The sequence below is a fragment of the Penaeus monodon genome, chromosome 7 (genome assembly GCF_015228065.2).
Source record: "Penaeus monodon isolate SGIC_2016 chromosome 7, NSTDA_Pmon_1, whole genome shotgun sequence".
NCBI lineage: Eukaryota > Metazoa > Arthropoda > Malacostraca > Decapoda > Penaeidae > Penaeus > Penaeus monodon.
The window spans coordinates 25,431,881-25,454,983 of record NC_051392.1 but is presented as its reverse complement, the minus strand read 5'-3'; the positions used below and the strand labels follow the sequence as shown (position 1 = coordinate 25,454,983).

Genomic DNA, 23,103 nt, shown 5'->3' with positions numbered 1-23,103 from the left:
GTATATATATAATGTATATTCATATATTATGTTTTATATATATATTATATATATATTATATTATATATATATTATATATAATATATATATATGTATATATTTTAATATATATTCATGCTGTATTTTTTATATGTATATATCATATACATACACACACACACACACAAAACACAACATATATATATGTGTGTGTGTTGTGTGTGTGTTGTGTGTGTGGTGTGTGTGTGTGTGTGTTGTTGTGTGTGTGTGTGTGTCTGTGTGTCTGTGTACATACACATACTCACACACAAATACAGCGCGCGCGCGCGTTTTGGGGTGTGTGTGTGTGTCTGTGTACATACACACACTCACACAGCTGTGGTAAGCTGTGCTGTAACAGTCAGTGGCTGCCCTGGAGTCCGAAATGTATGACCATGTGTCCTTCCCTCAGGGACGTGTGGCTAGGGCTCCCATGATCGCAACTGCCTCGCCTGTAGCGGGGAGGCGTTGTCTGTTACCCTCATGGATTATGTGCTAGAGAGCCGGCGCCTGCAGTGCGGGTTAAGGGATCGACTGATCCATCTTATAGTAGGTTCTGCTCCCCGGGAGGAGTGATGGCTGCAATGACTCTCTCGGCTTCTGCCTTTAAACTAGGCATGCGGTATTGATTCTTTCTGATTGACAAGCTCATAACAGAGGACTCGATTGAGGTTTGTGCCCACGGCGGGGCTTCAGCAAAGTCAGGGTGGGGGAGTCCATGCCCTTGGCAAGTAGTTACTCTTTGAGCTGATAGCGAATTAACACCCTGGTTGTGTGTGACAGCCAGTTGTTTTGCAAAGAGCTCGTGAAACTTGTTCTAGGCGCTTGGGTATTTTTTGTCCCCGTGCTTTTGTTCCTGGGTGCCTGGATGACCCTTTTAAAGGAAATGTGCTGCCCTTGGATCACTTCGTGAGTCCAAGGGGAAGAATGTTGAGGGCATTCGTCCACACACACACACACCACACACACACACACACACACACACACACACACTAACACACACACACGCACACACACACACACACACACAAACACACAAATACACACACACAACCACACACACACATATATATATATATATAATATATATATATATATATAAAATATATATATATATATATACATAAATATATATATTAAAACATATATATATACATAAATATATATATATACATATATATATATATATAATATATATATATATTATATATATTATATTATGCATATATAGTCAATATCGAACTTTATTCGACATTCAAAGGTGTATTAGTCAAAATTGTAAAGTAAAAATGTCTGAACCATGTAGAATTGCCAGACCCTCCGATTTTTTTTAACATATCATACAGCAGATTTCAGTGTTATAAATAATAGTGTAAATTATATTAATTAATCCAAATGGTTAGTTTGTTGAAGTGTTCCAATTCAGGGGGCAGATTTTTATAACTTTTTTTTCAGACGGTTTCTGATCCCACACACACTATGCTAAGCCCCGGGGTATAAATCTTGTTTTGCCTGGAAATTTTAAGTTGTAATGATTGATAAGCAAAGTAATATAATCTAAATTCCCTATGAACTGAATTGTAATAATTAAGACGGGTTTTTTACTCGCCATTCACAAACAGAGAAAGAAAAAAAGATTGGGAAAAAAATCGTGGCCAGAACATGCCATGATTCTGTCAGCCCCATGTCTGTTTTTTTCTCCTCCTTTTGGTGTAAATACAACTCAATTAGTCAAAGGAAACGATCCCGACTGTGTCAAGGAATGAACTGGGAAAGGGTAATAGATAAAGGGTAAAGCGTAGGAAAGGAAATATGTGAAAGAAACGTAGGATTGATTATTTTTCAGCCAGGAAAAATAAGGGAAAATATCGTTGATTGGTGTTTTGTTGTCTCATTTTTTTTTATTATTATTATGTCTATCTTCATGATTATTATTGATTTATTATTAATAGGCAACGGGAGGAGTGAAAAGTTAAAGTTGTTCATACATTTGAGTTGATTAAGAATATTCTTGTCTTTTTGGGATATTTATTACTACTAACATTAAACACATTGTAATATCCCACCTATTTATTATTAGGGCGATTATATAATAAAGGAATTTATTAAAACTGTTTTCATGACCAATGCATCTTCTGCCCAGCTAGCAGGGGAAATAAATTTAATCGCACATGAGCCTTAAGCCCGTTGTCATGCTGTTCTCATTAAAATCAGAAAGGCAAAATTGGGTTTTTCTCAGGGTTTCCTTCACCCAAAAGCTCGGGTGGTGGCAACGATACCACAGAAAACATTTTCGTTGATTATATCAAATTGATCTTGACAAAAGATAGTAGTAATTAGAATTACTTTTATGTTGTAATGAAAATTTGGTGATGCGATATTTTGTGAGTGTGTGTGTGTGTGGTGTGTGGGGTGTGTGTGTGTGTGTGTGTGTGTGTGTGTGTGTGTGTGGTGTGTTATATATTTATACATACATACATACATGTATATATGTATGTATGCATATATAAATATATATACATATATACATATATACATATATATACATATATACACGTATATAATACAAACATGATATGAATATCATTATAGAACAAAAACTGATCTCGAATAAATGCATTATTATATTTGCAATAGCATGGCAGCGGCTTCCCTGATACCCTTCCCAGTCCTTATATTCGCAATCTCAGGCTCCTCGGATGCGCGAATGCTCTTTTTTTTTATCTTGATCTCAATATTTACCTCCTGAGATCCAGTAAGACCATGTTTGCAACAGTAATTAGTAATGTACTGAACACGGTAAGTATATCCACACATAAACATAAGCAAAATAGTCCCGCATGAATGGAATAGCCATGAACCGGAGGTGGCCAATCGAACCACGTTTGCTTGCCGATCAAGCTCCCTCCTGCTTGTGAATAGTTGTTATCGCTATCATGCCGGTGGTATGTCAATCATTCGAGTATCAGTATCAAAATTATTCATCTATTTAACACAGTGTAACACTATACACACACATACATATATATCTAATGGAATATATATATATACACATATATGTGAATATATGTATACTATACATATATATGTATCTATATATCAATACATGTTTGTGCATATATATATATATATATATATATATATATATATATATATATATATATATATATATATATATATATATACATATATATATATATATATATATAATATATATATATTATGTGTGGTGTGTTGTGTGTGGTGTGTGTGTGTGTGTGTGTGGTGTGTGTGTATGTGTGTGTGTGTGTATTCATATTTTTTTATCATTTGATCTTTCCATTCATGTATGCACTTATTTATTAATCTATACTTATTTGTATGAGGTACAACAGAAATACAGAACAAGTTTCATATATAATATTTATTCGGTATAAAATATAAGGAACATCTTATAAAACAAAACAATATTCATATGCAATAAACAAAAACATATCCGGATATCTATCATTTGCAAACAACATAAACAAAATGAAGCAACAAACAAACAACAAACATTCTATAGAATAAGAAATAATAACTAAAAGAATAGAATGACAAGCAATAGAGAGTCAAATTTCGGTAAAGGTATTATAAGTAAATTTGTGGTTCTCTGTCAGTCGCCCTTCTCCTCTCCTCTTCTCTGCTCTCACTCATTCTATTTCTTCTTTAACTGCTAAAAGGTGATTAACTCTTTTGGAAATACAGGGCTAATTTAGCGCCGACGTGAGAACCAGAGAAGGTGGCGGAGAAGAGCGAAGGAGCCCAAGAACCGCAATGACTTAGGACGCGGGTCGCCACGAAGGCCACGGGTCGGCAAGACAACCTGGATTTAGGCCGAAGAGCCTCCAGCGGCGGCTGCTGAGGCCACGCCGCCAGAGCTTGAGGGAGCGTCTTCACGATGACCGAAGAAGCGCTGTTTCGGTGACGTTGTAGGAAGTGGTGTGGATGTAGCCGTCGGGCATGAGGACGGACCAGGAGCCGAACACGTGGCCGAGGGCCGTCTTGATCTCGGCCTTGTTGTGGAAGTTGCCGGTGGCGGCGTCGCTGGTCTCGTACTGGTCGAGTACGGGATGATCGGCTGCAGCGCGAGGGGATCGGGTCGTGAGAACAAAGCATGAGATATAACGAAGCTTAACAATCGGACCACACTAAGTAATCTTGAACTATCTAGGATTTGAGAAACTTATCTCGTAAGACTGAAGATGTGATGGTGATACAGTGATCCGGAAGCTTTAAGAAGAATACGATTTAAAGGAACAGCCAAGCAACAATCCAAACAAATCTGAATAAAAAAGAACAAATTCTTTTCAAAGCTTCGAGTGAAAGTGCCCCGAAAAGCATTACATAAAAAATTGTCCTTGTTAGAAACTTAGTTCTGTAGAAAACATTTAAGTACATAAACGGGCGCTGTTGCCTGCTGTTGCTGTGGCCGAGGAGCCCCGGCAGGGCCCGGTGAGGACGACGGCGATGACGAAAACCTGAAACGGCAAAGTAAGGCAACACATTATGCAAATAATCCATTCTTCCAACCTATACAGTAAAATCTCGCCAGACTATACTTATAACTTAACAGATGAGGTACGTTAATCCAAAAGGGTATTCAGGAAAACCCCGGGCCAGTTCACACGTACTTTCATTTTCGGTTGTCTTAAGGGACCGGGGTTTGGCGACACAGGAGGACGAGGATAGAGGGAGTGGAATGCCAGGCTACAGCGCGACCTTAATATATGCGTTGGCCAAGGAGGTCAGTGGCGGCGTTCGGGGCAGGGCAGAGAGGGCGTGTATACAGCATGTATATATATAAAATATAATGTATATATACATATACATACACACACAAAACAACCACACACATATATATATATATATATATATATATATATTATATATATATATATATTGTGTTTTGTATGTGTGTGTGTTCTGTGTGGTGTGTATGTCTGTGTACATACACACACTCACACAAATACAGCGCGCGCGCGCGCGTGTGTGTGTGTGTGTCTGTGTGTCTGTGTACATACACACTCACCAGCTGTGGTAAGCTGTGCTGTAGGGCAGTCAGTGGCTGCCCTGGAGTCTGCATGTAGACCATGTGTCCTTCCTGAGGGACGTGTGGCTAGGGCTCCCATGATCGCAACTGCCTCTGCTGTAGCGAGGAGGCGTTGTCTGTTACCCTCATGGATTATGTGCTAGAGAGCCGGCGCCTGCAGTGCGGCTTAAGGGATCGACTGATCCATCTGTATAGTAGGTTCTGCTACCCGGGGGAGTGATGGCTGCAATGACTCTCCTCGGCTTCTGCCTTTAAACTAGGCATGCGGTATTGATTCTTTCTGATTGAAAAGCTCATAACAGAGGACTCGATTGAGGTATGTGCCCACGGCGGGGCTTCAGCAAAGTCAGGGTGGGGGGAGTCCATTCCCTTGGCAAGTAGTTACTCTTTGAGCTGATAGCGAATTAACACCTGGTTGTGTGTGCAGCCAGTTGTTTGCAAAGAGCTCGTGATCTTGTTCTAGGCGCCTGGGTATTTTTTGTCTCGTTTTGTGTTCCTGGGTGCCTGTATGACCTTTGAAAGGAACTGTGCTGCCCTTGGATCACTTCGTGAGTCCAAGGGAAGAATGTTGAGGACATTCGTCCACACACACACACACACACACATACACACACACACACACACACACACACACACACACACACACACACACACACACACAACACACACACACACGCACACGCACACACACATATATACATAAATGATATATATATATATATATATATATATATATATATATATATATATATATATTATATGTATGTATATAATGCATATATATGTCAATATCGAACTTTATTCGACATTCAAAAGGTGTATTAGTTAAAACTGTAAAGTAAAAATGTCTGAACCATGTAGAATTGCCAGATCCCTCCGATTCTTTTAACACATATCAATACAGCAAATTTCAGTGTTTTTAAATAATAGTAGTAAATTATATTTTAAATTATCCAAATGGTTAGTTTTGTGAAGTGTTCACAATTCAGGGGGCAGATTTTCATAACGTTTTTTCAGACGGTTTTCTGTGCCCACACACACGTATGCTAAGCACCGGGTATTAAAATCTTGTTTTGCCTGGAAATTGAAGGTTGTAATGATTGATAAGCAAAGTAATTAATCTAATCCATATGAACTGAATTGTAATAATTTAAAGACGGGTTTCTACTCGCCATTCACAAGCAGAGAAAGAAAAAGAGATTGGGAAAAAATCGTGGCCAGAACATGCCATAATTCTGTCAGCCCAATGTCTGTTTCTTTTTTTTTCCCCTCCTTTTGGTGCAAATACAACTCAATTAGTCAAAGAAGACAATGCCGACTGTTTCAAGGAATGAACTGGGAAAGGGATAATAGATCAAGGTAAAGTGTAGGAAAGGAAATATGTGAAAGAAACGTAGGATTGATTACTTATTCAGCCAAGTAAAAATAACGGAAAATATCGTTGAGTTGGTGTTTTGTTGTCTTTTTTTCTTCTTTTTTTTAATCTATCTTCATGATTATTATTGATTTATAATTAATAGGCAACGGGAGAGTATAAAGTTAAAGTTGTTGTTCATAGATTTGAGTTGATTAAGAATATTCCTGTCATTTTGGGATATTTATTACTACTAACATTAAACACATTGTAATATGCCACCTGTTTATCATTATGCGATTATATAATAAAAGGAATTTACTAAAACTGTTTTCATGATCATTGCATCTTCTGCCCAGCTAGCAGAGGAACAAATTTAATCTATCACAAGTGATGCTATTCACATTAAAATCAGGAAAGTCAAAATTGGGTTTTCTCAGGGTTTCCTTCAACCCAAAAGCTCGGGTGGTGGCAAAAGATACCACAGTAACATTTTCGTTGATTGTATAAAATTGATCTTGACAAAAAGATAGTAGTAATTTAGAATATACTTTTATGTTGTATATGAAAATTTGGTGATGCGACATATATGTGTGTGTGTGTGTGTGTGTGTGTGTGTGTGTGTGTGTGTGTGTGTGTGTGTGTGTATTCATATTTTTTTATCATTTGATCTTTCCATTCATGTATGCACTTATTTATTAATCTATACTTATTTGTATGAGGTACAACAGAAATACAGAACAAGTTTCATATATAATATTTATTCGGTATAAATATAAGGAACATCTTAAAAAACAAAACAATATTCATATGCAATAAACAAAAAACATATCCGATATCTATCATTTGCAAACAACATAAACAACATGAAGCAACAAACAAACAAAAAACATTCTATAGAATAAGAAATAATAACTAAAAGAATAGAATGACAAGCAATAGAGAGTCAAATTTCGGTAAAGGTATTTATAAGTAAATTTGTGGTTCTCTGTCAGTCGCCCTTCTCCTCTCCTCTTCTCTGCTCTCACTCATTCTATTTCTTCTTTAACTGCTAAAAGGTGATTAACTTCTTTTGGGAAATACAGGGCTAATTTAGCGCCGACGGGGAGAACCAGAGAAGGAGGGGGAAAGAAGAGCGAAGGAGCCCAAGAACCGCAATGACTTGGGACGCGGGTCGCCACGAAGGCCCAAAGGGTCGGCAAGACAACCTGGATTTAGGCCGAAGAGCCTCCAGCGGGGCTGCTGAGGCCACGCCGCCAGGGGCTTGAGGGAGCGTCTTCACGATGACCGGAAGGAAGCCGCTGTTTCCGGTGACGTTTGTAGGAAGTGGTGTGGATGTGCCGTCGGGCATGAGGAACGGACCAGGAGCCGAACACGTGGCCGAGGCCGTCTTGATCTCGGCCTTGTTGTGGAAGTTGCCGGTGGCGGCGTCGATGGGCTCGTACTGGTACGAGTACGGGAGATCGGCTGCAGCGCGAGGGATCGGGTCGTGAGAAACAAAGCTGGATAATAACGAAGCTTAACAAATCGGACCACCCTAATAACCTTGAACTATCTAGGATTGAGAAACTATCTCGTAAGAATAAGATGTGATGGTGATACGCAGTGATCCGGAAGCTTTAAGAGAAACGATTTAAAAGAACAGCCAAGCAACAAATCCAAACAAATCGAATAAAAAAGAACAAATGCTCTTCAAAAGCTTCGAGTGAAAGTTGCCACTGAAAAGCATTACATAAAAAAAAATTGTCCTGTTAGAAAACTAGTTCTGTAGAAAAACATTTAACCGTACAAAACGGGCGCTGTGCCTGCTGTTGCTGTGGCGAGGGGCCCCGAGCACGGCGGTGAGGGACCGACGTCCGATGACGAAACCTGGAAACGGCAAAGTAAGGCAACACATTATGCAAAGTATCCCATTTTCCAACCTAAACAGTAGATCTCGCCAGACTATACTTTTATAAATTAACAGATGAGGTACGTTAATCCAAAAAAACGGTATTCAGGAAAACCCCGGCAGTTCACACGTACTTTTTTATTTTCGGTTTTGTCTTAGGGACCGTAGGTGGCGGGCGGCACAGGAGGGACGAGGATAGAGGGGAGTGGATGGGCCAGGCTTGCTTGCTTGCTGGAGATTTGCGAAGTTCTGGCTTTCGCCCGGGCCTCACATATGGCACGGCACTGTGTCAGTTTTATGGCTGTCCATTTGTTTGGTCTGGACACTCGGTGCTTAGCCGTGGCGGTGGGAGTGGTGATATGCCAGCAGGCGCTCCTGTTAGCCGTGGTGTAGCATCTTCGCATAATCTCCTTTACAAGCACGACGTGAGGTGTGTTCTGGGGGGTTTGTCTTAGGAATTGCGTGTGCACGCAATTCTCCAAGTAGTGTATCAGGGTGCGGTCGGCTCGCCGCCAATGCATGCAAAACCTCTCTTCATGTCTATTGTTTGTATGATCTCGCCTGAACAGTGGACCTAGGGCGCATTCTGTGCAGAATGATTCGGTACCTCAGTTGTTTATTCAGAGAGTGCCAGTGGTTCATAGCCTGTGGAATCTGAGTACAGCTGGCGAGGGGGAATGTCTCCGTTTCCTCTCTGTGAAGCTGCAGAGAAGGAGGGTGCGTCACCGTACACTTCCTCCTAAGTTAAACTTCGGCTATGATTTTATCATGGGATTTGGGAGGCATAACCCGGCGATTTCGGCTATCTGTCAAGCAAGCTCATTGCTCGGATCCTATAGGGGCTGGGAACCCAGTTTATGATAAATTTTATACCGCTGAGCAAGCATCCTTGTGTTATTGTGCCGATGGGTTGTCAGGAGGGTAGATGTTTGTCAGTGGGTGAGCGCTGCTGACGACAGTCGACGGGCTCCTTGGAGTCTGTGGTGTATGAACACGTGACCTTTCTCTCCTGGATGCGTGTCTCAGTGCTCCCCTGATAGCAACTACTCTGCTGTAGCGAGAGGAGTGTCTGTTACCCTCATGGATATGTGGATCCCTTGCTGCAAAAGCCGGCGGGCCTTGCAGTGTGGGGCAAGGATCGACCGATCCGTCTGGTAATATGTCAGGCTCCCGGAGGGGGGATGGTGCAATGACCCTCTGGTTTTCTGCCTTTAGGTCAGTGCGGTGCAATATTCATTCTTTGTTGCGCAGCTCATGATCCGAGAACCTATCAAGGTTTGCCCACGGCGGAGCTTCGACAAAGTCAGGGTGTGGGGAGTCACATGCCCCTTGGCAGTAGTGGTTCTTTGAGCGGATGGCGTATTAGACCCTGGCTGTGTGAGACAGCCAGGAGTGTTTGCAAAAGCTCTTATATCTGTTCTAGGGTTCTGACTATTTTTGTGTCTTAGGCTTGTGTTCGGGGAGCGGATGACCTGTGATAAGAATTGGGCTGCCGTTAGATCAAATGTGAGGCAAGGGGAGAAGGTTTGTCTCACAGGAGGTTGAGGACCTTCGACCCACCTGGGCACCCAGAATGACCCTGGCGGCTTCGTTTTGGACGTCTCCAATGGCTTTATATTTTTCTCTTGATGCCAATCAGAGCGAGGGAGGCATAGTATACAATGGGCCTGACAGATGTACGTAGAATGATCTTAGTACTCGTGTTGGCCCTATGCGTCTTCCACCATTACTCTTCATGCCAGACAGTCGTGCCTTTGTTCGGTCAAGCAGGTACTTGACCTCCTGGCGGAAGGAGAGGGTCCGGTCTATCCTTCCTCCTACCCAGTACAGGTATTCCTGAACCCACTCCAAGTCCATTCCCTGGATTTTCAGATTGTGCCATTGACCTCTCTGTACTCAAAGCCATAGGCCTTGATTTGGCTGCAGAGATTCTTTAGTCCTGTCCTGCAAACACTCCTCGGATACCAAGTCCCAGCAACGCTGGGCTTGTTTAGGCAGTGTGCTCCAGTGGAGGGATGATAGCAAGATCTATGCATAGGAGATGATCTTGCCACACCATGGAGTTTATGTTGAGATACAGGACATTAGTGTTGTTTAAAAAGGGCTGCGAATGAGAACACCCACCCACTGTGGCGTTCCATTTTCTATTGGCATGTGCTCTGTGATAGGTGACCTGGAATTTGGATCTCTGGCTGGCTATTCGTAAAGTAGTCACTATCCAAGCCAAGAGCTTACCTCTGATCCTTTTGTATCAGGCTCTCATGATGCAAGAGGACTTGCCAATCGAAAGCCTTCTCCAGGTCAAGGAATAATGCCACAAGAGAATGCGCCCGCTGTTATGTGCTTCAAGAAGCGGGCCCTATGCTGTGCGCTGTGCTCATGCCCTGGTGAAACCCGTGGAGGTGTCGTTGTTTAGGGGCTCCCATATTTCAATTGGAGCCGGTTCAGTTACATTCCTCTCGGGGCGTCTTCGCCAGACAGCTGAGGAGAGAGATGGGGCAGGGGTGGTACTTCCCGGCTCCTTTGGTTTAGGGATGGGAAACTATGGTATGCCTCTTACAGCCTCTGGGGTAGAGTGGAAGTTTCCCAGGACCTGTTGAGAGTTGCAGGAATGCAAGCTCACCTACCAGTCCCAGGCGGGAGGATGATGGGGTACGAGAATCCCGTCATTCGCACGGGGCTGAGTTGCGACTGGCTTTGTGTGCATCTTTAGTTCCCTCAGAGGAAAAGATAATCGTACTGAGTTATCTGGGTTCGGTGCACTTTTCTCTGATCGTGAGCAAGTCTGTCTGGTTGTAGGCGTCTTGTCTGCCATCAGTTCGGGCTGGCAGACTGTCGCTGCTCGTTCTTCGCAGAGAACCTGTGCGTAGTCGGTTGCCTCTACCTGGGGGTCGGGTGGTGAATCTCGGGGCTGAGCGGATGTGGCTCGCTTGACACGTTTTGCCCATAGCTCTGAGAGGGTTGGTCGGTGATTCGAAAAGATCAACATTCCAGCCACTTTCTGCATCACTCTGCTGGCAGTTTCCTTGGCATCCTCACCGCCTCCCTTAGGAGGGCTAGGTTGTCGGGGGTTCTTGCCTTCGGAAATGTTTTCGGCACATTGTTTACCCTGTGGTTGACCTCCCTAAATCTCGTCATTGAAGTACCCAGGCCGTCCTGGTGACTCCTGGACCCAGGCCGAGTTTTGGGTATGGTCAGTGAGGCTGCCTCATCAATGGCAATTACAAGTCTGGCTTTGTAGCACTTCCACTTTCCCTCTGTGTGGGTTCCATGTCTTTCAGTAAGCGGGCCAAGGCGCTCTGGAACGGCCTGCCAGTTGCCTTGTCTGTTCCATCTGCTAGGTCGTGTATTTCGGTGGGCCACTATCCATGAGGGTTGTTATAGTGCCATAATGCGTCACTAGTGGACGGTATCATCGACACGCCACGCAATTCCTCTCCCACCAGAGTCGTCAGTGGCCCAGGGTGAGGTCTAGGGACCCCTCCTCCAATGACGTTGGGTTGCTCCTGGATGTTTGAGGGGAGAGCGATACTCGGGGAATGTCTCGAAGCACGTGGCTATGTGACGGCCCGCGGCACCCGGTGCCCGCAGGGAGCCAGGATGGGGGGTGTGCACTTGAAGTCTTACCCCTATAGATCACTCGGTGCGTGTGCTGCGGAAGCACATACCTGGCTGTCTTCGAAGCTACTACAGTGTGGGCCTGCGTACACATTGTACAATTCAGGGGTCCCCCGGCCGTGAATCTCGGCGGCAAGAGATTCAAACATCGCTCCACCCCCAGTGCGGTGCTTCGCTATTGCGGAGCAGGGGAATTGTGCCTTCACCAGGGTCACCAGGCCTCTTTTGCCATCGGAAACGTGGGCAAGCGCGATAGAAGTGATACCCTGATGAAGCGAACAGCTTCCGATGATAATGTCTCTGGAGCAATGACGATGTCAAATGCTCCTTGGACGCACTATTGCGTGGAGGATGGCACTCCTTGAGGAGAAGCCAAAGATGCTTCCACTGCAGAATACTTAGATGAGTGTCATGATGTTACTAATTGGATAGTTAAATCAGAGGACATCGTACATTCGGGTGACGGTCGGGAGTATGCACAACGCCATTGTGAGATCCACTGCTTGAGACTCTCTTTCGGCGTCAGGCTATCCCTGGATTCCACTGTGGGTGGAGAGCCTTGGGTAGCTATGACTTTTTCGTCTTGGCTTTTTCTTCGGCCAGGCTGTTTCTGTGAATTGGATGCTTGCCTGGGCCGGCCTCAGCTTTCTTCTGGATTCGGCTTGTGGCACTGACATCAGCCTGGTTAGCTCTGCACTGTGAGGCATAGCTGGCTAGCTCTGTGTTGAGGGCATAGCTTGGCTTGGAGAGGGGAGGGGAGGTCTCGACCTGGGCTGAGGAGAGGATTGGGCTATTTGGCCTTCTCCATCTTCCTCACACTTTAGACTTTTCACAGGTCTGTTTTAAGAGGTCGTCATGGCAACAATGACGCCTTACAGCCTCTTCCTCGGTCCTGGGACAGGGATACTGCCACGTTGACCACAGCAGTGATCAGGATAGACATGTCCCCCTCGTCAAGAAACATGTCTTCTGGGTTCTGGGGGGACCGTATGTGGTGCTGTGGAAACCTTTCTTCCTGTGGTTTCCTCTGCACTTGCTTACTGGGGAGAACTCTGATTGTCGGAGATATCTCCGGTTTCGGCTGGGGGGAGCTTCCTCCTCTTAGGAGGTCGGGAAGCCTTTCGCTTGTTCCTCCCCCAGACGTAGGTGCCTGGGGGGGCAGGAACAAAGTCTCGGTCGCCTCTTAGCAACCTCTTGCCGTTTGAGGGCGCCTCTTTCCTGACAGAGCAAGACAGGCTCCAGGCGAGATGCTCTTGGCACAGTAAGGGACATTGGCTGTGTGTCCTCTTTACTTTATGGCCTTGATGCACACCGGTATTGTGTGCCTTTGACTACAGACACCACATTTGGCTTGGCTGTACAGTTAGCGGTGGTTGTCCGTTACTATCTGGCACTTGAAACACCGAAGTGGTTCAGGCAATAATTGCGTAGGTTGTAGGTACCCAGTTACCCAGATCAAGGGCGTGGAGCTGGGTACTTCATGGGTCACAAGGACGCCTGGTTGGAGTCTTCCCTTCGACAATCGGGAAGCCTCCACGACCTGTGGTTGCTGTTTCACATCCACATCGTATGAGGATGAGAAGCCAAGTAGCCACCATACTTGACTCTCTTCTCCCGGGGTTCAGTGGCGGAGGCTCACTTTCCTCCCATCTTTTAACTCCTGTCTCCGCAGGAAACAAAGGGGTGCTTGATCTTTTGGGCACGATGATCAGCACTGATTCTCGCGCAACCGGATCGACAGCCGGATTTGCGCTGGCTCCAATGCCCTTACCATTGGTAGGCATTGTCGAAGCCTTCGGTTGTACGGGGACCTTATATTGCGGGAAAACGCCTTGGGGGTCAAGATCGCCATCAGAGTCGGAATCCGGCCTCTGGCCGTTTCGGTCCGCCCTTTCGGCTTTGGGGCCTGCTCTTGGAGGCACCAGCGTGTCGGCTGGTTCAGCTGGTGCTCCTGATTCATTCAGTGGGTCGTCCTGAGTGGGCTCAGAGACCTTCCTGGCTGGGTGCTGGCCTGGATGGGGCCAGCACGAGAGTCTCATACTGTTGGACAACTGGGACAGACATGTTTGTACATGATTTATTTGTCTTGTCCGGCCACTGGCAGCAGGGCAGACAGTTGTATCCTGCTCGGGGTTTTCTTTGCCACCCGAGGCACGTAAGGTCAGGTGGCTGCCGTGGTTCTGGGGCCTGCCTGGGTCGTCAGCAGTAAGGTCTGTCTGTGGGGGATTTGTTATTAGATTCCATTCCTTGGCAGGCTTCATTCACTCACGCACCACCCACCACGGAGTCAAAAAAGGGAAGCGAGTGTAGAAACCAATGTCTAACAGCAACAGTGTGGGTTGATGAGTGATATACGCAGCCAATTAGCCGAATTGCCACTGGTTACACCACGGACGGTGGCGGTACACGGCAGCATGACTGCTTGACCCTAGCTCCCAGGGAGACCAGCGATTGACCTGACGGGCCGGATAAGGCCGCCTGTCTTGCAGAATAGAGGGACCAAAGAGGCGTTGTTGCGTAGCCGCAGGGCGTACCGTGCACGGCATCGCTCAACACTCCAGGACTCACGTCTCCCAGCTCACAAGGGCTGCACGCACGGGCAAAACACGTGGTAGGGTCAACAACACTGGGAGTATCCCAGAGGGGATGCACTTCCACCTACAGGACATCATTGATGGGAAACACTTCTGCCTCCTTCCTCAGTGAGGAAGGGGCTCTTTCACTTTTTCCAGGGCAGTCCTCCCGCTCATCGGAGGGGGACCGTACACCTTTTTTCAAAGTGAATCCCTCTTTTCTCTGAAGCGCCCAAAGGTTGTTTACCTCATTGAGAAAAGATGGGGGTCTGCACCTGTTGTCAGTTCCTCAAGTCCCTCTGAAAACAGTGGCCACAGACTGTTTCACCACAGTAAGGGAGAGAAAATTAACATTTTTACAGGAGGTTCCTATGGCAGGACGTTTTTGAGGTGGAACCCTCTTCTTCGCAACATCCAAAAGGATGTTTCACTCTCAGTGAGAGACGGGTGGGTTCTGTACCTGTTCCCAGTAAAGCTCCTTTGTCCCTCTGGAAACAGCCAACCACCAGACTGTTTCCATCACAGTGAGGGAGAGGAGCTGACTTTTTTCCAGGGCAGTCTTTGCAGGCGTAGTTTAACGTGAATCCCTTGCGCTACTGAAACACCCAACAGTTCACCTCAGTGAGATAGAGGGGACCAGTACAATGTCAGTAAGTCCTTAATCCTCTGAAATAGTCAACCACAGACTATTCATCACAGTGAGGGAGAAGAAAGACTAACTTTTGATCCAGGTACTTCCTATCACGGGAATGACTGTTCTGTCTAGCAGATGCTATTAGGACAGACTGGTGAATGCCGACAGGGGGATCTATGCCTACGCCTATTCGAAAGAAAAAGGTGGCATCATCAGATGGTCTGCCAGACCAATCCCACAAAAGAAAGGCAACTCTATGCAACACCGTAAGGCAGGCCTTCTAGGCCCCCAGACACAACCTCTCCTGTGGGAGGAAAGGTCTGCCACGTCCTGAGCACGCGCCGAAGATGGGGTCCAGTCACCCGAAGGTGTGCACAGACAATTACTAACTGCCGAAAATAGCATAGGAAAGAGTAGGCTAGTAGGGCACGAAGCTACATGCAAGCACCATAGCATCGTGGCATCAAACAATGGGGGGCGCGTGCACCGTCCGTTAACGCGGAATATCCGAGGCCGAGATTGCATGGAAACCGGGCGCGGGTGATCTCTTAAAATGCCCATGCAAAAGCCACCACGATCGAGGGACATGGTGACTCACGTGGCGCGTTCTCGGCACTCCACCGCTGCGCCCCGTCCGCCACCCTGCCGCGAACCGGATCATCCCCTCTCTCTTGAATGTCCAATCAGAACCGATTCACCGCAGGGAGAGAGGGGAGGAGCCTGTTCATCTATCCTTCTTCTGATTGGCTCCTTCTCTACTCCTTCTCGAATGGCCAGGCTACAGCGCGACCTTATATATATGCGTTGGCCAAGGAGGTCAGTGGCCGTCAAAACCAGCAGCCACAACCTATAGATCTAGTTCAGTAAAGCATTTCATATCAGCCAATCGGTGAGCTCGCTCCCCGACTGCCAGAAGCTAAGACTTGCGCTAATCCTTTGTGGTGCCCTCGGCCTCACGGTATGTGTTTGCAAGCTCTTTAGATATCAAACACACAGTTTTGACTTTCAGGTAAAAATTTATGTACTGAGAAGCTAAACTGATATCGCGTGACATACAGACCAGCTCCGTTCAAGCCACCGTTGGTTTACCGGACTGACCAAGGCTAGTTTGTGTGTCCACCGACCCTTTGCCTCGGCGTTTTGATACACAGGCCCTGAATAAGCTGTGTAGCTTCGGCTTTGAAACACCTGTAATTCGGAGCCCGGTGATTCAAACACTTTGGAACCATCTAATCTTCTTGCACTCACTACTTCCCTTCCTTCCTGATACTCTTCCTGGGCCACGAGAGTTCCCTTGGCGACTATGGTATTCGCCTGGGGGAGTCTACAGCCCATGGCCCCTTTTGTTTGTAGCAGATTGGACCAGGGAGAGTACGACCACGTACCCAAAGACCTCAATTCTCAAAGGGAACCGGAGAACTCCCGCCGGCTCTTCCTCTTGAGAGGTTCAGGCCGTAGCTAAAGGGAAACCGCAGGTCTTTATCACACCCTGCAACTTAGTGAGTAGGGATAGGGGTATAGGTCCCTGAAGAAGGGTCTCCACTGACCAAAAACAGGGAAACATCATACGTCCTCTACAGCCCCTTCAAGAGGGACGAGGGTGGGTTGTAATTCCTGTCCTCCCTTGGGTCAGTGGCGTAGTTTCACAACCCCCACCACCTATTACCTCATGCCTAAATGAGGATTAAGATTAAAATCACCAACGGGCGACCCCTACTTCCAAGAGGGAAAGCCCTACTACAAGCCCTCTTGATGCGAAATTCGTACATAAGGAGTATCACTGCCCATGACAATTTCCTCATCATCTGCCAAGATGAAAGAAACGCCGAAGCCTTATTCACCACCCACTGCATCGACCAACCAAAGAAAAGGCTTCTTCGAGCCACTCATGCCCCAGAGCTGAAGGCCAAAAAAACTAACGCTTGTCCTAAAGCAACTGGATAAGAGAACTAGTCAAACAAACACAGAAGCCATCAAGGAGAACCTTGAAAGAAACATGCCAGACACACAAATCGGCCAAAACATTTATATCATGAAAAACAGATAACCTCATAAGATTCAGTTCACAGACCACCAGACTGCTGTCCAAAATACAGGCAAAGGGCCAGACCTCTTCAATATATATATAAAGCCCTAGACAATCGAGCAGAAAGGTCACCACCATTGTGCAATGTATCATTGCACCCTATGGCCACTATAAAAATAGTTGCCAGATAAAGAGAAAAAGCCTCAAAAAACTATGCTCAGAATGTGGGTCCAACACCCACAACCTTCAGAGACGTAAGTCTCAGACTAAAAAAAAGTCTAAACTGCGGTGAAGGACATAGAACAATGGGCCAACTCGTGCCCCATCAGAAAGGAGGCCGGAAACAGACGAGAGAGGAAGAGAAGCAAAAAAAAGAAAAGAGAGGAAAAAAGGGACATAACCAATAAAAAAGTAGCAGAGCAAACGGCCCAACAAAACTGTAGCCGCCACCCAAAATGCTTGGCTCAAACCACTAATTAAAGGAAATTGAAAGAAGAAAAAAGAAAAAAGACAAAAAAGAACCACAACTAATCCTGCAGCTACCTGAGACCGTCAGTAGGCATCATGAACTGCCCTAATAACACGCCCCACCTCCAAAACATCATGGAGGCCAGACGGGTTATAGACACCACATAAAAAAAATCTTCAACAAAAACAATTTGCCAGACCTCGACCTTGGGGCGTCGGATTCCTGGGCTCTTCAAAGTTCTCCCACCTAACACAGTAAACACCACAACAGATAACTATACTCACCACAGACCCACAGTCTCACCACGCACCCACAAAAGGATTCTCGACCCAAAGGACGAGTCAGAGACCGAAAATTTCCACTGCACACAAGAAAACCAACACCAACAACAAAACACCAACCACCAATCCCCACACCTACACAATCACCGACACGACCACACACCCAACAGTCCGCCAACAACACCCAAAACCACAACGCACACAACAGTGAAACCCCAAAAACAACACATGCACACCGCAAACACACAGACGACCTTACAGACTCAGAGCGTCGTGATCAGTCCTTCGCCACAGGGGACGGTTACGACCATCAACACATAAAAACATATGGCATCCGCTCTTCGCTGCGGAGCCCTCACCGTACAAAACACCCTCACAGACTTACCAACTGGCACACGAAATAAACGCGGTACAATAAAAATGGATATACACAAACACCACATACCAAAACCGCATTCCACGAACAAAAATCACAGAACACCTACACGCAGGAAACATATCATCCAGACCAGACATGATTGAAAAAAACTGAAACAAAGACACCATTGAAACACCTACAGAATGGCGGTACAACACAAACAAGTAACACTATGGCTTGCAAAACACAACACATTACACTCAGCCTCACAATATTCAACCATAATGTACAACACATGGAAATACAGGACGAAGACAAAGAAACTCTGCCAACCAATACAGACAACACGACCTGATATCATACTCAAACTCACCACTCATTCAAACACCACAAACAGTAAAAATATACAACAAAAACATACACATCCAACAAAACAAAACGAAAACCATGACGCATAGCCCATTGCCGGGTCAAACAACACAATCAAACATAAAATACTGACACTTCACCTCAGAGAAATCATGGCAATCGAAATAGACACCCCTCATTAGAGACCCATCATCATCGCCACCACATACATTCCTCCACGCCGCCTACATAACCAACCGACCTCTTTTCACTATTAGGACACCAAAAGCAACATACATAATGGGAGACTTCAACGCACACACAGACTCTCGGTTACACAGACACAAAAATGCCGTCGAAGATTGGGCCCGCCTCACTATCTCCGACGGCAGACTCATCACCTCCCGGACCAGACGCACCAACACTCTACGTGCCAACAGCTCCACCACACCAGACAGTAGGTTATCGCTAACACACAAGCAAACTAAACCTACACATAACCACAGGACGATGTCACATCCAGTGATCACCTCCCCGTGATACAACACTCTCCACCAACCCAATCATTTACCTTACACCGCACGAGAGGAACCTTAACTCTATGCAACTGGGAAGGGTTCAAACAAGCACTTGAAACACACACACCACCTCAAGATCTCGAAGGGGCAACACGCACACCATAGACCACCACCTACACCAGGGTACGCGACACAGACTGCCGAGAGGCAAACATTCCAAAACAACATACAAAACAATTGTACACTACAGAGAAACACATCGTTCTAAACACACTAAAAAATACAATACGACACCTCGGGACTTGCTGAAACAAGGGGATGGAACACAGAGAACTACGCACCGACACAGAGAAATTCCAAATACAAATCACCAACTGAAAAAAACACATGAGCAAACCAACAAGGGGAAACACTCAACACAGAGAAACTAGCACCAACATTAAAGATCCCTAAGGCCTTCTGGAGGAAACACAGGAGACTAATAGGATCGAACAGAAAGGACGATCACATACATATACACACACCAACAGACAAAAGATAGGACACAGCCGAGGGGGATGGACGCTGTCCACAGGGAGTTCTGGCAACAGAACTTCCAAATCTCCCCTGCTGAAAAAACAAATTCGACCCAGACACAGAATAGAAGCCGACGTAAACACAATCACTACAACACCTGCAAACACCTGATCTCCATCACAAAACAATATCACCAACACACTCACACCAGACACCCTCTATCACACCCCATCACACCAGAAAGACATGAGACATGCACACAACACGATCACAAAAAACAACAACCAGGAAACAGCAACATCAACCAAACTTCAGATGCAACACCTTCCACACATCATGCTCTCCAGACTTCGCCACAATTTTTCAACGCTGCCCTGCAAAACAGGACACTTCCCCACCCATTCAAAATGCATTCAACATCCTCATCCCAAGCAGGAAAGCCACCTCACGATGGTGACCAGCTTCCGGCCCATCTCCCAACTGCTGGAAGTTCAAGGTGAAGTGCTTGAGAGGATATCACACCACAGACTTAAAACACACCATGAATACAACAACATACACAACCCTAGCAACACGGCTTTCGCCCTCACAAGAGGGAATGGGAGCCGCAATCGCCCTCGCTTACGAGGAGGATCGCTCTCCAGTTCTCGCAAACAAGCACCAAAACCAACATATACTACGAGACGTCTCCAAGGCCTTTGATAGGTCTGGCACGCCGGTCATCAAATACAAAAAAATAACACAGCTACAACTGCCTCCACACTTCACAGCTTCCTTATGCAACTTCCTGGACAACAGAACAGCCTCCATCGCATGGTTCACACCTAGGCACCCCCATTCATCGCACAAGTGGGTTCCACAGGGGCAGCTCCCTCACCAACACTTTTCTCTTATACACTGCCCAAATTACCACCCCAGCACCCTACAGCAACTACATCGCAAGGCAAGACGACATTACACAAATCATATCACACCCTTTCCAAGTCCAAAAACATCATGAAAGCAGCCACACAAACAGCCATAAACAGATCAACACACACGAAAACAAATGGAAGATACAGACAACACAAACAAATTCACAGTCATACCAGTGGCAGGGACGCAACCCACCCCCACTCACAATAAACAACCACTTGACCTACATACGCAACCACAGGAAACATGGCTAGGTTACAACTGTCAGCAGAAACGGCCATTTCACACACACGCACAACACCGAAATAAAACCAACAAGCACAGATATCAAGAAAACTCAGACGCTTCTCATACTGCACACACAACCCACTAAACTCAAACTCTACAAAACTACTGTATGACCTATACTCGAATACACCACCCATTCCACTGATTGCAATCTCATAAAAACACAAAAACTCAAAGATGCAATCCATACAGAACAAAGCACTATACTGGATAAACAACACCACTATACAAGACAGAATAAGATACAGCAGTACCGCACATCACTACACCAAAACATACAACATAGAGCCAATGAACATACGCATACACACACAAAGCAAACGAACAGGACGCATACCAACACATGCGACAAAACACAAAACTTACGAAGACATCATACACAAAACCACAACACACAAACAAATCACAAATGGTGGCCAAAAGAACACTCCGCTAGTTTAACGAGATTCCAGGAATCTCTCTACACGAGCTAATGCTACGGGGTGGGAAATGGCCCTCCGATCTGCACGCATACGTGCGTGCAGGATCGGAGGATGTTTTACCCACCACTGCAAGAAGCTCAACCAACTTTTTTTGTATATACGTGTATTATTAATTCATTTTTTCTGTTCAACAACCAGCGCAAAGACAATCCTAGCAAAGAAGAGCCTTCGGACCCGATCACATCCACGCAAAACTCTGTGTTGTATTCTTGTGTTTTGCGTTCAGTTGTGTTTATGATGTGTGTTTGTGTTTGTGATCACGGTCCGAGGATGATTTCCAAGCTAAAACAAGTCAACGCACGATTGCTCAAACACATATCACCCCAACCACCTTCCACCGCTAAAGCGAAGAAGGTAACTTCGCCACACACCCACACACCGCGACACCATCACATCATATCACATCCATGTCATCATTCCTTCATATAGTCTATGCGCTGGTCACTCACGTTCACCCATGTTATTTATTTACGTTTATGTCTCTAATGTTTTTTTTCCTTATAAGCGCCAAATAACAAAAGAGTGACCACTGAACCGCTCTCAGCTCCTAGGAGCTGCGAAGGGAGGCAGGCGAGGGGTCTCACCTGCAACAGGCTACCATAGAAGTTCACACCCGCAGATAATCCCTGGCAGGAACAAAAAAAAAAAAAAAAACAAAAAAAAAAAAAAAAAAAAAAAAAAAAAAAAAAACATGTTCTCGCTTCTCTTATGTTCACATGTATTATGTTCTTGCTCTTATTGTTATTATGTTCTGTTCTTCCACCATCCACTGCGTACTGCTATTGCCGTCCTCTGTTGACATTTTTCGTTCTCGATTTTTCTCGTTTTTTAATAAACAAAAGAGTGACCCACTGAACTCGCTCTCAGCTCCTAGGAGCTGGAAGGGAGGCAGGCGAGGCGTCTCACCTGCAACCGGCTATAATTAGAAGGTTCACACATGCTATGATAAATCCCTGGCAGGCGAGAAAAAAAAACAAAAAAAAAAAAAAAAAAAACAAAAAAAAAATCATGTTCTTGTTCTCTTATGTGTCTCATGTTAGTATGTTCTTGCTTCTTTAGTGTTAGTATGTTCCTGTTCTTCCACATCACTGCGTATCTAATTGCCGTTCCCTGTTGACATTTTCGTTCTCGATTTTCTCCGTTTTTAATAAACAAAAGAGGGAACCCACTGAACTGCTCTCAGCTCCTAGGAGCCGGAAGGGAGGCTAGGAGAGGGTTCTCCACCTGCAACAGGGCTATCAAGAGTTCACACCTGCTATGATAATCCCTGGCAGGCGAAAAAAAAAAAAAAAAAAAAAAAAAAAAAAAAAAAAAACAAAAAAAAATTATGTTCTTTTCTCTTATTGTTCTCATGTTATTACGTTCTTGTTTCTTTATTGTTATTATGTTCCCGTTCTTCCACATCACTCGTATTTAACTTTGTCCTCATTTTTTTCTCGTTTTTAAGAAACAAAGAGGGACCCACCTGACGCGCTCCAGCTACTAGGAGCTGGAGGGAGGAGGCGAGGGTCTCACCTGCAAAGGCTATCATAGAAGGTTCACACCTGTACTATGGAATAATCCCTGGCAGGCGAAAAAAAAAAAAAAAAAAAAAAAAAAAAATTATGTTCTTGTCTCTTATGTCTCATGTTATTAGTTCTTGTTCTTTAATTGTTATTATGTTCCGTTTTCCCCCATCCACTGGCGCTATTTAACATTTCGGTCCTCGATTTTTCGTTTTTAATAACAAAAGAGGACACACTG

The 23,103-nt window shown here is 45.2% G+C and overlaps 1 pseudogene; it reads right to left on the bottom strand.

Moving 5' to 3' along the window:
- Positions 1–3,868: 3,868 nt before the first annotated feature.
- On the bottom strand, positions 3,869–5,168 carry LOC119575571 (annotated as a pseudogene).
- Between the last annotated feature and the right edge of the window lie 17,935 nt (positions 5,169–23,103).